We start from the raw sequence: 13,132 nt of genomic DNA, 5'->3' as shown, positions 1-13,132 counted from the left end.
TTCTTAGGAATACACCCATCTGGATAGAGGATAAATATTTTAAACTTATGGAAAGAATAATCAATGACTTAGTTTGGGGAAGAAAACGTGTGCACCTCAAATTGGAATATCTATATAAACCTTTGGAGCAGGGGGGTTTAAATCTCCCTTACTTCAAAGGTTATTTTTATTGGTGCTCAGTTATGGACGTGCTATGAATGGCAAAATAGTACCTTTTTAAGTAGGTTAGTGAGAAGCTCCTTGCATAACAACATATTTACGCTTTTGGAATCCGGGCTACTGATTAATAGAGACCAGGGCCATAAAGAGACTACAAAATCACTTCTGAAAATGTGGGCTATCACTAGAGGATGGTTGCGGGTAAAGGGATCACTTACATTTACGCCTCTTTGGCATAATACTCACTTACAGACCCTAGAGCTGTGATGGCTAAACTCCGGCACTCCAGCTGTGGTAAAACTACAACTCCCAAAATGCACACTTGATTGGCTGTTCTTAGAACTTCTATAGAAATTAATGGAGCATGCTGGGAATCGTAGTTTCACCACAGCTGGAGTGCCGGAGGTTAGCCATCACTGCCCTAGAGGGTATAGCAGTGGATTAATTTTGGCAAAAGAATGGGATTCTTTATATTACACAGGTTGTTAAGAATAGAGAGATTAAGTCGTTTGTGGAATTATCACATAACATAGCGAATCTTTCTTGGTTTAGGTATTTTCAGCTTCGGTCGGCACTTTTTAGTTTGAATGATAAATCACTGTTAGAAATAGACTTGTTAGAAATATACCTCTCCATTAAATGGGTGGTTAGGGAAGATAACACAAAGAATGAAGATTTCAAATATATATAAATTATTACTTAAGTCACGTTTTGGAGAGACAAAATCGCCGGGACAAAGGGCCTGGGAGATGGATTGTCCAAACATACAATCGGTAGGGTGGGGAAGTATTTTTACTAACTTTTACTTACTATCTCACAACTTTAATCATGTTCTAATACAGTTTAATATTTATCACAGATTATATGTTACCCCCATTTGGTTAAACAATTGTGGATTAAGAGATGCCTCCAAATGCCCTCGATGTGATACTGTAGGTGCGGATTATTTGCACATGATCTGGGCATGCCCAGAACTTGGAGCTTATTGAAATGGTATTCATTATCTTCTTACCCATAAATTAAAAATACAGATTCCTCCTTAGCCACAATTGTTTTTATTGAATTATTTCTCGTCACTAGGTAGCCATAAATATCAAAATATCCTCCTAGGTAGAATACTATTATTGGCCAGAGTCCTGATTAGTCGGAGTTGGTTTGCACGCCATACTCCAGAGGTAAACAATTGGATAAATCTGGTTAATAAGGTTAGAAATTACGAACTGATTCTTTACAAGCAGAGAGATGCATTAGAGAAATGGATTAAAATATGGGACGACTGGAAGTGTTGATTTAACTGTTTTCGGAAGTTTTTTATTTATTTTTCTCTCTTTTCCCTTCTCTTCCTTCTCCCCTTCTTTTTCTGCCCTTTATAGGGGGGGGGGGGGGGGGTAGGAGGGGGCGGACGCATCACAGGGGGAGGGGGGGTGGGAAAGGGGGTTAGGGGGTAAAGTGGTATTATTACACTAAGCTTGAAGTTCCTTTGTGTACTTGTTTTTTTATATCAATAAAGGTGTTGAAATTGAAAAAAATATATATAAATAACACACAAAGAATTAAATGTTACCATGTTTTTATTGAACACACCATGTAAACATTCACAGTGCAGGTGGAAAAAGTATGTGAACCCCTAGACTAATGACATCTCCAAGAGCTAATTGGAGTGAGGTGTCAACCAACTGGAGTCCAATCAATGAGATGAGATTGGAGGTGTTGGTTACAGCTGTCCTGCCCTATAAAAAAACACACACCATTTCTGGGTTTGCTTTTTACAAGAAGCATTGCCTGATGTGAAGGATGCCTCGCACAAAAGAGCTCTCAGAAGACCTACGATTAAGAATTGTTGACTTGCATAAAGCTGGAAAGGGTTATAAAGTATCTCCAAAAGCCTTGCTGTTCATCAGTCCACGGTAAGACAAATTGTCTATAAATGGAGAAAGTTCAGCACTGCTGCTACTCTCCCTAGGAGTGGCCGTCCTGTAAAGATGACTGCAAGAGCACAGCGCAGACTGCTCAATGAGGTGAAGAAGAATCCTAGAGTGTCAGCTAAAGACTCACAAAAGTCTCTGGCATATGCTAACATCCCTGATAGTGAATCTACGATACGTAACACACTAAACAAGAATGGATTTTATGGGAGGATACCACAGAGGAAGCCACTGCTGTCTAAAAAAAACATTGCTGCAGGTTTACAGTTTGCACAAGAGCACCTGGATGTTCCACAGCAGTACTGGCAAAATATTCTGTGGACAGATGAAACCAAAGTTGAGTTGTTTGGAAGAAACACACAACACTATGTGTGGAGAAAAAGAGGCACAGCACACCAACATCAAAACCTCATCCCAACTGTGAAGTATGGTGGTGGGGGCATCATGGTTTGGGGCTGCTTTGCTGTGTCAGTGTCTGGAGGGATTGCTATCATCAAAAGAAAAATGAATTCCCAAGTTTATCAAGACATTTTGCAGGAGAACTTAAGGCCATCTGTCCACCAGCTGAATAACTGAGAACCTTCACAGACACCAGCTGAAGCTCAACAGAAGATGGGTGTTGCAACAGGACAACGACCCAAAGCATAGAAGTAAATCAACAACAGAATGGCTTAAAGGGAACCTGTCACCGGGATTTTGGGTATAGAGCTGAGGACATGGGTTGCTAGATGGCCACTAGCACATCCGCAATACCCAGTCCCCATAGTTCTGTGTGCTTTTATTTTGTATAAAAACTGATTTGATACATATGCAAATTAACCTGAGATGAGTCAGAGCTTGAAAATATGACTCTTAAGATATGACTCTTTTATGTTAATTTGCATATGTATCAAATAATTTTTTTTACACAATAAAAGCACAGAGAGATAGGGGGACTGTGTATTGCGGATGTGCTAGTGGCCATCAAGCAACCCATGTCCTCAGCTCTATACCCAAAATCCCGGTGACAGGTTCCCTTTAAACAGAAGAAAATACGCCTTCTGGAGTGGCCCAGTCAGAGTCCTGACCTCAACCCGATTGAGATGCTGTAGCATGACCTCAAGAAAGCGATTCACACCAGACATCCCAAGAATATTGCTGAACTGAAACAGTTTTGTAAAGAGGAATGGTCAAGAATTACTCCTGACCGTTGTGCACGTCTTATCTGCAACTACAGGAAACGTTTGGTTGAAGTTATTGCTGCCAAAGGAGGTTCAACCAGTTATTAAATCCAAGGGTTCACATACTTTTTCCACCTGCACTTTGAATGTTTACATGGTGTGTTCAATAAAAACATGGTAACATTTAATTTTTTGTGTGTTATTAGTTTAAGCAGACTGTGATTGTCTATTGTTGTGACTTAGATGAAGATCAGATCACCTTGTATGACCAATTTGTGCAGAAATCCATATCATTCCAAAGGGTTTGCATACTTTTTCTTGCAACTGTAGTAAGGGGTAGGCAACTTTTCTATTGGTTGCTAGGGATATTGCTAAGCTCAGACAAAGACATTGCAGCCTTCTCATTGGCCCACAAGCAAAAAAATCTAGAATATTTGAAAATACGAATATATATCACTATATTCTAAATATTCGCAGATTCTCAAAGTGCCAATATTCGCGATTAATATTCGCTATTTGAATATTTGCGCCCAACACTAGTGGAGACACCATCTAAAACCTGGGAGCTGGTGGTCTTGGTCCAGAGGTAGTTTGGCTGCTGATAGTGGGGACAGCATCCTTATCAGGCCAGCTCTACTTGCTGCAGAAGTTCAATTGGCTTGTGTGGCCCAGCAATGTTCAGAATGGTTGTATTGAGCTAGATACATTGAAAGTCATTTTCTTGTTCAGATACTCTAGGACCTGAGCATCAATCACGGCCTGAGTATGTGACTTAGAAACAGGATAAGCGATGAGTTAAGAAATTTGAGTTAAGAGCTTCAGTGCTAACCCTGCTACATCTGTATATATATATATATATATATATAGTTACGGAAGTTCAGGGCAGCACTCCTGGTGGCCAGTAATTGGGTGCCAGCGATGAAAACACTTTACCAAGGTGTATGATGTAAAATAAATAAATAACACCGCAGCACATCCGATGGTGAAGAAAAAGTGGGATCCTTTATTCACCTATGCGACGTTTCGGTCCGCTTGCTGGGACCATTCTCAAGCAATACATCATTGAAAAAACTGTGAGTTTTTATGTGGTCATAACAGATTAGCATACATGAGTGACAATTAATAAAATATACAAAAAAAGTGTCTAAATACAGGCCTTGAGGACAATTAGGGTTAAGTGCATAAATTTGTATAATCAGAGCTTCCAGGTATATTAGTTCATGAATAACGCAATAATTTACACAAGTGGCAATCAACAGTGTATAATCGTCACCTGTAGGTGTGTAAACGTAGCAGGACCAAACGTGGAATCAGGCATGCTCAATGGTGGGAGGATACAGTGTTGCGAATTACACCGCATGGATACGGCGTCCCGGAACTACAGCTGCGCATGTCGGTGATGTCACACTAAAGGAATCACATTATCCCTGTGTGAAACATCACCTGACACGTAGCGTAGCACGTCACCTTAGTGAAAGTATAATACAAATGCATGCGTCATAACAGTATAGATTCTGAAATAGAAAATGTAATACAGGATGGAACACCCAGGGTATAACATCGGGTGACGTGCTATCTTACGATGCACTATCATCCGAAATATGCGGGCAGAGGAGGAGGGGATAGCGGCAGCCATCACCCTCCCACTTCGCTCGTCACAATTTAACCCATAACGGGTGAAAAACATCCACAGTATCCATAGAAATATGCATGCAAAAATGGTTCAAATAGATAAATAAGTACGCGGCTGTCACGGGATAAGCCGCACATGTCCAAAAGCATCCAGCCTCCTGTTGAGCAAAGCCCTTCCAACCGAAGGTTCTGTAAGTGAAAAAATAAAAAAATATATTATCCAAATATATTTATTAAAAACAGAAGAGCAAATTCTTCAACACATACACCGGCAGGAACAGAACTGAGGGAAATCATATGAATAACCATGGCTTGTACTCTACATTCAAACCCCCCGGTCTAATGGTTTGTAATTTAAAGATCCATTCGGACTCACGTTTTTTAAGCAATTTCATGCGATTACCACCAGTCCGCGGTAACGGAACATGATCAAGGATCATTAACTTGAGATCGCCTTCAACATGGTCCATATCCGCGAAGTGGTGTGAGACAGGCAAATCCTTGCGTTTTTTCTGTATAGAGAAGCGATGCTGGTTGAAGCGAGACTTAAAGTCGCATGTTGTTTCGCCCACATACAATAATTTACAGGGGCACCATAAAACGTAAACAACAAAACACGAATCACAAGTCAAATAAAATTTAAGAGGATAAGAAATCCCTGTGTTTGGGTGGATGAATTCACGTCCCTTCACCATGTATTTGCAGTTTACACAGCGAAGGCACGGGTAACTGCCACCTTTTTTAGGGGCCAAGAATGATTGGCGTACACCGTTTTGTGGACCTATATAATTTTTTACTAATTTATCTTTTAGGTTGCGGGCTCTCTTATAAGACATTATCGGTCTGGTGGAAAATTCAGGAATATTTTTGTGTTCTGTTTTGAGAATTGACCAATGTTTATTGAGAATTTTACTGATATACGGGCTTGCTTCACAAAAGGTGGATACAAAGGGTATTTTCTGAAATTGGTCTCTTTTAGTGCCTTGAAATAGTTCTCTTCTCTCTTTTTGGTTAATGCGTTTTAGTTGTTGCTTCAATATAGAAGCTGGATATTGCCTTTGTTTAAAACTTTGTGTCATAGTTTCCAAAGTCTTATTTAGTACAGATGTGTCACTAACTATTCGTTTGGCTCTAATAAACTGGCTATACGGTAATGACCGCACCATCATCCGAGGATGAGCACTGTCAAACCTAAGGACGGTGTTGCGGTCAGTAGGTTTAGTATAGACCTCAGTGCTCAGCGCACAACCAGTGCGTCGAACATTAACGTCTAGAAAATGCAGAGTGCTGGTAGAAAATTCGAAAGTGAATTGTATATCAGGAATCAGGCTGTTTAAATAATTATGAAACAATTGTAGCTCAGAGGCCGTGCCCGTCCAAATAACATGTTGGCGTAAGTGGGGGCCACATTCGTCCCCATGGCCGTCCCTCTGATTTGCATATAATAATCATCTCCAAAAAGGAAATAATTATTATGCAAAATCAAGCGTAATAAAGCTACAAAACAAGTTTGTGCCTCAATGGTATAGTCAGAGTTTGCCAAAGCGGATTCCACAACTGCCATCCCAATATTATGCTGTATAGAAGTATACAGACTGACGATGTCGAAGGAGGCCAAAATGGCGTCCTCCGGCATCGTCACGTCTGCTAACTTGGACAAAAAATCTGTGGTATCCTTCAAATAAGATCTGGATGTAACCACATACGTTTGCAAAATCTTGTCCAAAAAAATAGAAGCATTACTAAGTAAAGAACCACGGCCAGAAACAATTGGTCGGCTGGGAGGACACTGTAAATTTTTATGGATTTTTGGCAATAAATAAAATAAAGGGGTGACTGGATGGTCTATCTGTAGGAACTCACTAAGTTGCTCATCAATGAGGCCTATTTGTTTGTAGGTATTAACCAGTGACTTAAATTCACGCTGTATGTCAAATTTGGGGTCCCTTTGGAGTTTAACATAAACCGCAGAATCAGATAACTGACGGGCTACCTCTGACAAATACATAGTAGTGTCCATGACCACTACCGCACCACCCTTATCCGCAGACTTGATGGTGAGGGAGTGGTCATGGATTAACTGTTCGAGTGCCTGCAATTCCTGTTTGGAAACATTTGGGTGTTGAATGTGATCCAAAAGTCCAGATTGTTTTAACTGTTGTATGTCACTCAGCATTGCATCTGAAAATACATCAAAGGCCTTAGAGGATATTTGAGGGGAAAAATCTTTTTTTACCCTCAACCCCCAATCAGACAAACATAGCTCATGCATAGGCTTAGTGATAGAACAGTGTGCATCTTGAAAATGAATCTTAAGTTTAATCAGTCTGAAAAAATACAGTAAATCAGTTTCTAACTCATACCAATTAATAGCACTAGCTGGACAGAAACTTAAACCCTTTTCCAGTAACTGTGATTGTACCGGTGTCAAAATGTGGGAAGATATATTTACCACAGTCCGTTCAGTCAGGCATTGGTCTTTCTCAGAATTTTCTGACTCCTTGTTTTTACGGTGTCGGTTTCTATTTCGACCGCCCCTTCTTGTAACTTTTTTCTGTAGACTGGTGGAGGCCCTAAAAAAGTAGCCGAATTGCTGGTATTAGAATCATCCCGCTTCTTTGCTCTTTTTTCACTCAGATTTGGATTCGGTCGGTTGCTGTCAATCCAGTTATAAATATGACCCGTAGTATAATCCATTGTGTCCCTTTGCCATTTTCCTCTCTAGTTTCTTGGATCTCGCTTTTGAGCTTGTTCAGATGGGGTTGAAACTTGTTATAGTATTCGTCAAAGTCCTGTGGGGACAAAGTTGCCCTCAATAAGATTTCTTCCTCAGTCTTGCTTGCTGCTGTAGAAAGTAAATCTTTGCGCATAAATTCAATGTTTAAAAGCATCAAATCCAATGAGTATTTATTGGAGATTCGTTCATATTTGGAACGGAATTCTAGGTCATGTGAGTACATGGAGGATCTCGGTTGTACGCGCATCCCCCTGGGTATGCGGTTGGTTTTGACATATTCTACTGAAGTTGTAGAGTGTAATTCCAAAGTAAGGCATTTTTTTGCGTCACGTTCATACCTCTTTTTGATGTCTAACAGTGAGGGAACCGAGAGGAAGTCCACGTTACCCCCACATGTCCCCACAATTCTGTCCCTGTCGGCTTCAGTGTATGAAAAAATAGCCGGTGAAGACTGATTTAACAGCGGATCCATGAATGCCAATAAAGTAGATGATGGACATGTGCGGCTTATCCCGTGACAGCCGCGTACTTATTTATCTATCTGAACCATTTTTGCATGCGTATTTCTATGGCTACTGTGGATGTTTTTCACCTGTTATGGGTTAAATTGTGACGAGCAAAGTGGGAGGGTGTTGGGTGCCGCTGTCCCCTCCTCCTCTGCCTGCATATTTCGGATGACAGTGCATCGTAAGATAGCACGTCACCCGATGTTATGCCCTGGGTGTTCCATCCTGTATTACTTTTTCTATTTTAGAATCTATACTGTTATGACGCATGCATTTGTATTATACTTTCACTAAGGTGACGTGCTACGCTACGTGTCAGGTGATGTTTCACACAGGGATAATGTGATTCCTTTAGTGTGACATCACCGACATGCGCAGCTGTAGTTCCGGGACGCCGTATCCATGCGGTGTAATTCGCAACACTGTATCCTCCCACCATTGAGCATGCCTGATTCCACGTTTGGTCCTGCTACGTTTACACACCTACAGGTGACGATTATACACTGTTGATTGCCACTTGTGTAAATTATTGCGTTATTCATGAACTAATATACCTGGAAGCTCTGATTATACAAATTTATGCACTTAACCCTAATTGTCCTCCAGGCCTGTCAATTTTATATTTGTATGAGATGTATTTAGACACTTTTTTTGTATATTTTATTAATTGTCACTCATGTATGCTAATCTGTTATGACCACATAAAAACTCAGTTTTTTCAATGATGTATTGCTTGAGAATGGCCCCAGCAAGCGGACCGAAACGTCGCATAGGTGAATAAAGGATCCCACTTTTTCTTCACCTTCGGATGTGCTGCGGTGTTATTTATTTATTTTATATATATATATATATATATATATATATATATATATATAATACAGTATATTGAACAATAGTGTGATAAACGCAGCTAAACAAGCAAACATTGCCCATTTAATGAAAAATAATCAGCAAAACACATTCCTGACGATAATGACTGGAAATAAAAATAAGGCAGTAACATATATTAAAAGGTAATAACATAATCAATACAAAGTAATCTAATATTTTAATGGATAATAGAAAAACCAAAACATAGTAGTTTAACAGTTTAACAGCCATTAACAGCAGGGATAAACGGTAAAAGTAAAAATCATTCAAGTAATCAGTTGTAATTAATATTTTCATCAAGCTCCATCTGATCTATTTGAATTCACGTTGTAAGAAATAGCACTCATGGTTACTTAATTTTGCAGGATGTCAACAAATGTAACAACTATTAAAAATTAAAATGACCTTGATATTAAGTGGGGCAAACTTACAAATCCTGCTTAAAGGGGTTGTCTCATCTGAGACAATGGCGGCATATCGCTAGGATATGCCCCCATTGCCTGATAGGTGCACCTCCCACTGCTGGGACCCACATCTATCTCCTAAACGGAGCCCTGAAAGTGGTGGAGTGCGCACTGCACATGCGCAGCCGCCCTCCATTCATTTCTATGGGCACACCGAAAATAGCTGAGCGATGGCTGGGCTATTTCCGTCCAGCCCATAGAAGTGAATGGGAGCGGTGGCCGGTCATGCGCGGTACACTCCCATTCACTTCTATGGGGAAAGCACTTGGTGGTGGCCGGACCGGAGTCCTCCAGACACCAGTTTGCCAGCTCCGTTCTTGATATAGATGCGGGTCTCCACACCTATAAGACAATGGGGGAATATCCTAGCGATACGACCACTCCTTTAATATTTAGACAGTCTGAGCTTGGGTGGGGGGAGGTTCCAGCTTAACAGGCACAGTACCGTCCATTGGCTAGTGCTTGTGCTTGAATTTGCAGCTCAGGCCCATTCACTTGAAAGGGACGGAGCTGTTCTTAAGCCATGTGACTGATGAATGTGACATCACTGGCCTAGGAAGAGGCTGCAGCACTCCCCAGAGTGCCGTTGTCTATTCAAACAGATGATTGGATTGGTGCTCAGGGTTGGGCCTCCACTGTTTCTGGTACTGATGACTGTTTTCCCATTAAGATAACTGAATGTGCTCTGCAACTACATTCTACTCTACGGGGCTGCCAAGGATAGCTGAGTGCTTGTACTCCCATGCAGTCCCATAGACTTGAATTGAGCATCAGATATGCATGTGTGCCTTCTATTCTGTTAAAATAGGCACACAGGCTGACCTTTGCCACTAAGACAGTTATACCCTATCCTGTGGATTACAACTGGGGATTTGAACTTTTCCCTTTGTATCTTTAAAGTGGTTGTCCCAGTAAAATAGTCTACATTTTTCAAACCAGAATCTAGATATGAATACTTCTGTAATCTTATGAGAGTAAAAATTTGGTGTAGCCACGGAATTATTCAATAGAATGTATCTGCATAGCACTATCGGCTATTTTCCTTACTAGATCCACCTTTAGTAATGTTCTGACTATCACCAGCCATATCTACTGTTGTGACAGTTACAGGAAGAGAGCTGCAGCAGAAAGGACATGCATCTTGAGCAGTGATAGGGAGACAGCAGCAACAGAAACAACACACCTCCTGAAAACAAACCCCTCACCCCTGAGCTGCAAACTTGAAATGAATCTAGTAGATCTATGTGAGGAACAGGGCTGGTTCCAGCTTTGTTAAAAAGAGAATTTTGTGTAGTGTATGATGTCTGCATTTCATTTTTACATGAATAATGTGATAACCCATTTAAATTTGGGAGATTCCAAGATTGCAACTATATATTTAATTTGCCTTTTATTCCAAGTCACAATTTATCTACATCATCATGTGCCAGAACTAATTTTCCAGTTCAGTGTTCAACTACACCTAAACTAAATTTATAGTTTTACTCAACCCAGTTTTCAAAAGTCTAGCTAATTACTCTTCATGTAAATGGAGGTAACTTGACTAATACTTGAGAGAATGCAAAGTAATCAAAACATCTCATTTGTAGCTGTAGTGTTGGAGTATAGTTCTTCTTAACAATTCAGATAATACTAATATAAACCGTAAAATGCACAATTAAAATTAAATGCATGAAAATGTCCTTTAGGCTAGACAATGAAAGAAGCTACGTAGTAATGAGTCTAATCGATTTCTTCACAAAGTATGTCAAATATGTATGAGAACATCTGGGTTTCCAGCAACATTAAATAAGCAAAAGCTAACATTACTTTTATTAATTTCCTGCTGCTTATAAAGGTGTAACATATTTTGCTTTACAGAAATTGCCATCACTCCCATTAGTCCTTAGGGTTCACATTCACAAGGATGAATTTCAATGGAAGCCAATAAATCTATTGGTATGTTTTTGGACTATAGGAAACCCACACACATACAAGGAGAACATAAAAATTCTATACAGATATGGTTGAAAGGTCCTATAATCAGTAGACTGTAAGTTTGTAGTTTATACAGTAATATTTTTTTTTGAATTTAGTAGTATTTCATGCACTTTTTTAAAGGGCATCTGTCAGCAGATTTGTACCTATGAAACTGTCTGACCTTTGCATATGCGCTTGGCATCTGAAGGCATCTGTGTTGGTCCCATGTTCATATGTGTCCATGTTGCTTATAAAAATAATCTTTTCATATATGCAAATGAGCCTCTAGGAGCAATGGGGGCGTTGGCGTTACACCTAGAGGCTCTGCTCTCTTTACAAGTCAGGGCCAGGTGCGATGACGTTTACACTGCCTGGCCCTGTCAGTCAAAGTGCAGAGGGCATGTCCGTTGCAGAGAGAGCTGAGCCTCTAGATCTAACGGCAATGCCCTAGTTTCTCCTAGAGGCTTATTTAAATATATCAAAACATCCTTTTTCTCAGAAATGCGGGCACATATCAACATGTGACCAACACAGATGTCTTCAGCTGTCAAGGGCACATGTAACAGGTCAGCCAGTTTCATAGGTACAACTCTGCTGACAGATGCCCTTTAAATGTAACATGATTAGAGAAGAGAGAAGTTTACAAAACTTTGATTCAACTGCTTCACAAAATTTCTCTACATGACAAATTACTTTGTCACAAAGCACATTTCTTTGTAAATAGCGGGCGCAATGACAGGAAAGGCGATTGCGCCGCCCTCCATCATTGATCCCCTCAGATGTCTCATTGATTGTTCATAAAAAAATTAGGGCTTTCGGAGATTAATTGGTTAAAAAAAAAAAATTATCCATTTGAGCACGAAGAGGCCGCTGTGGCCATCTTGATTGAAGATCCCACTCGAAAACTCACATGGTGCATGATGTCGTCATCCCGCTGGCTGATATGGTGATGTCATATGCCACCACGCACTTGGAATCCACGGGATGTTCAAGCTGTTGTAAGACTACAACTCCCTAACATACTTGTAGATTCACAACAGCTGGAGTGCCAAAGGTTGTTGACCCCTGTCTTATAGAATCACAAAAAGAAAAAGCCCAAAAATACATCTTTATTGATATTGAAAATACATAGGGGCACATTTATTAAGAGCAGCGTTTTAGAAGCGGTCTTAATGAACCCCTAAGCTTGTGGTAGTTTTGTCAAAGTTGTGAAGAGACACAAGCCTCTTCATAACTTCTGCGCATCCAGCGCCAGTTGTAAATGTAAGACAGCTTTTGAGCTGTCTTACATTTAGACCTTTTTCTACGCTTAAAACAGACGTAGAAAATGGTAGCGCAACTAACAGTTGCCCTGCAACCTATGCCTGAAATGAAATATACCTAATCTGGGGTGTAGACACATCTATTCACACAATAACTAAATAACAACAGTGTCTGGCTGTAAGATTATTATTATTATTATTATTATTATTATTAATATTATTTAAACCATATGTAATACATATGTGTACGGGGCAAAGATGGCGGGTACCACTTGCTAGTGCACGGGTCCGATAATGTGACGACTAGTCTTCCAAGATCCAACATCCAAAGTGGTTTTAATGTAGCTGTACAGAGATCCGTCTCCGTACAGCGTTAAAATGTATGGGCTCCGGCGAGGTGACTTAGGTGAATAACTTCAGCAATAAATTTTTAAACTTAAAATACATTTTAAAATTTG

General features: G+C 40.1%; 1 long non-coding RNA gene across 1 annotated transcript; it reads right to left on the bottom strand.

The window, feature by feature from the left end:
- Window positions 1-441: 441 nt before the first annotated feature.
- Window positions 442-12,500, bottom strand: LOC120987056. The gene is made up of 3 exons (XR_005775899.1): window positions 12,436-12,500; window positions 3,804-3,810; window positions 442-526 (listed from the first exon to the last, which is right to left on the bottom strand). It is a non-coding gene; the product is annotated as an uncharacterized LOC120987056 (long non-coding RNA).
- Between the last annotated feature and the right edge of the window lie 632 nt (window positions 12,501-13,132).

Source organism: Bufo bufo, chromosome 1 (genome assembly GCF_905171765.1).
Source record: "Bufo bufo chromosome 1, aBufBuf1.1, whole genome shotgun sequence".
Taxonomy (NCBI): Eukaryota; Metazoa; Chordata; class Amphibia; order Anura; family Bufonidae; genus Bufo; species Bufo bufo.
Note: the sequence above shows the minus strand (reverse complement) of the source record. Positions and strands in the feature narration are given on the sequence as shown.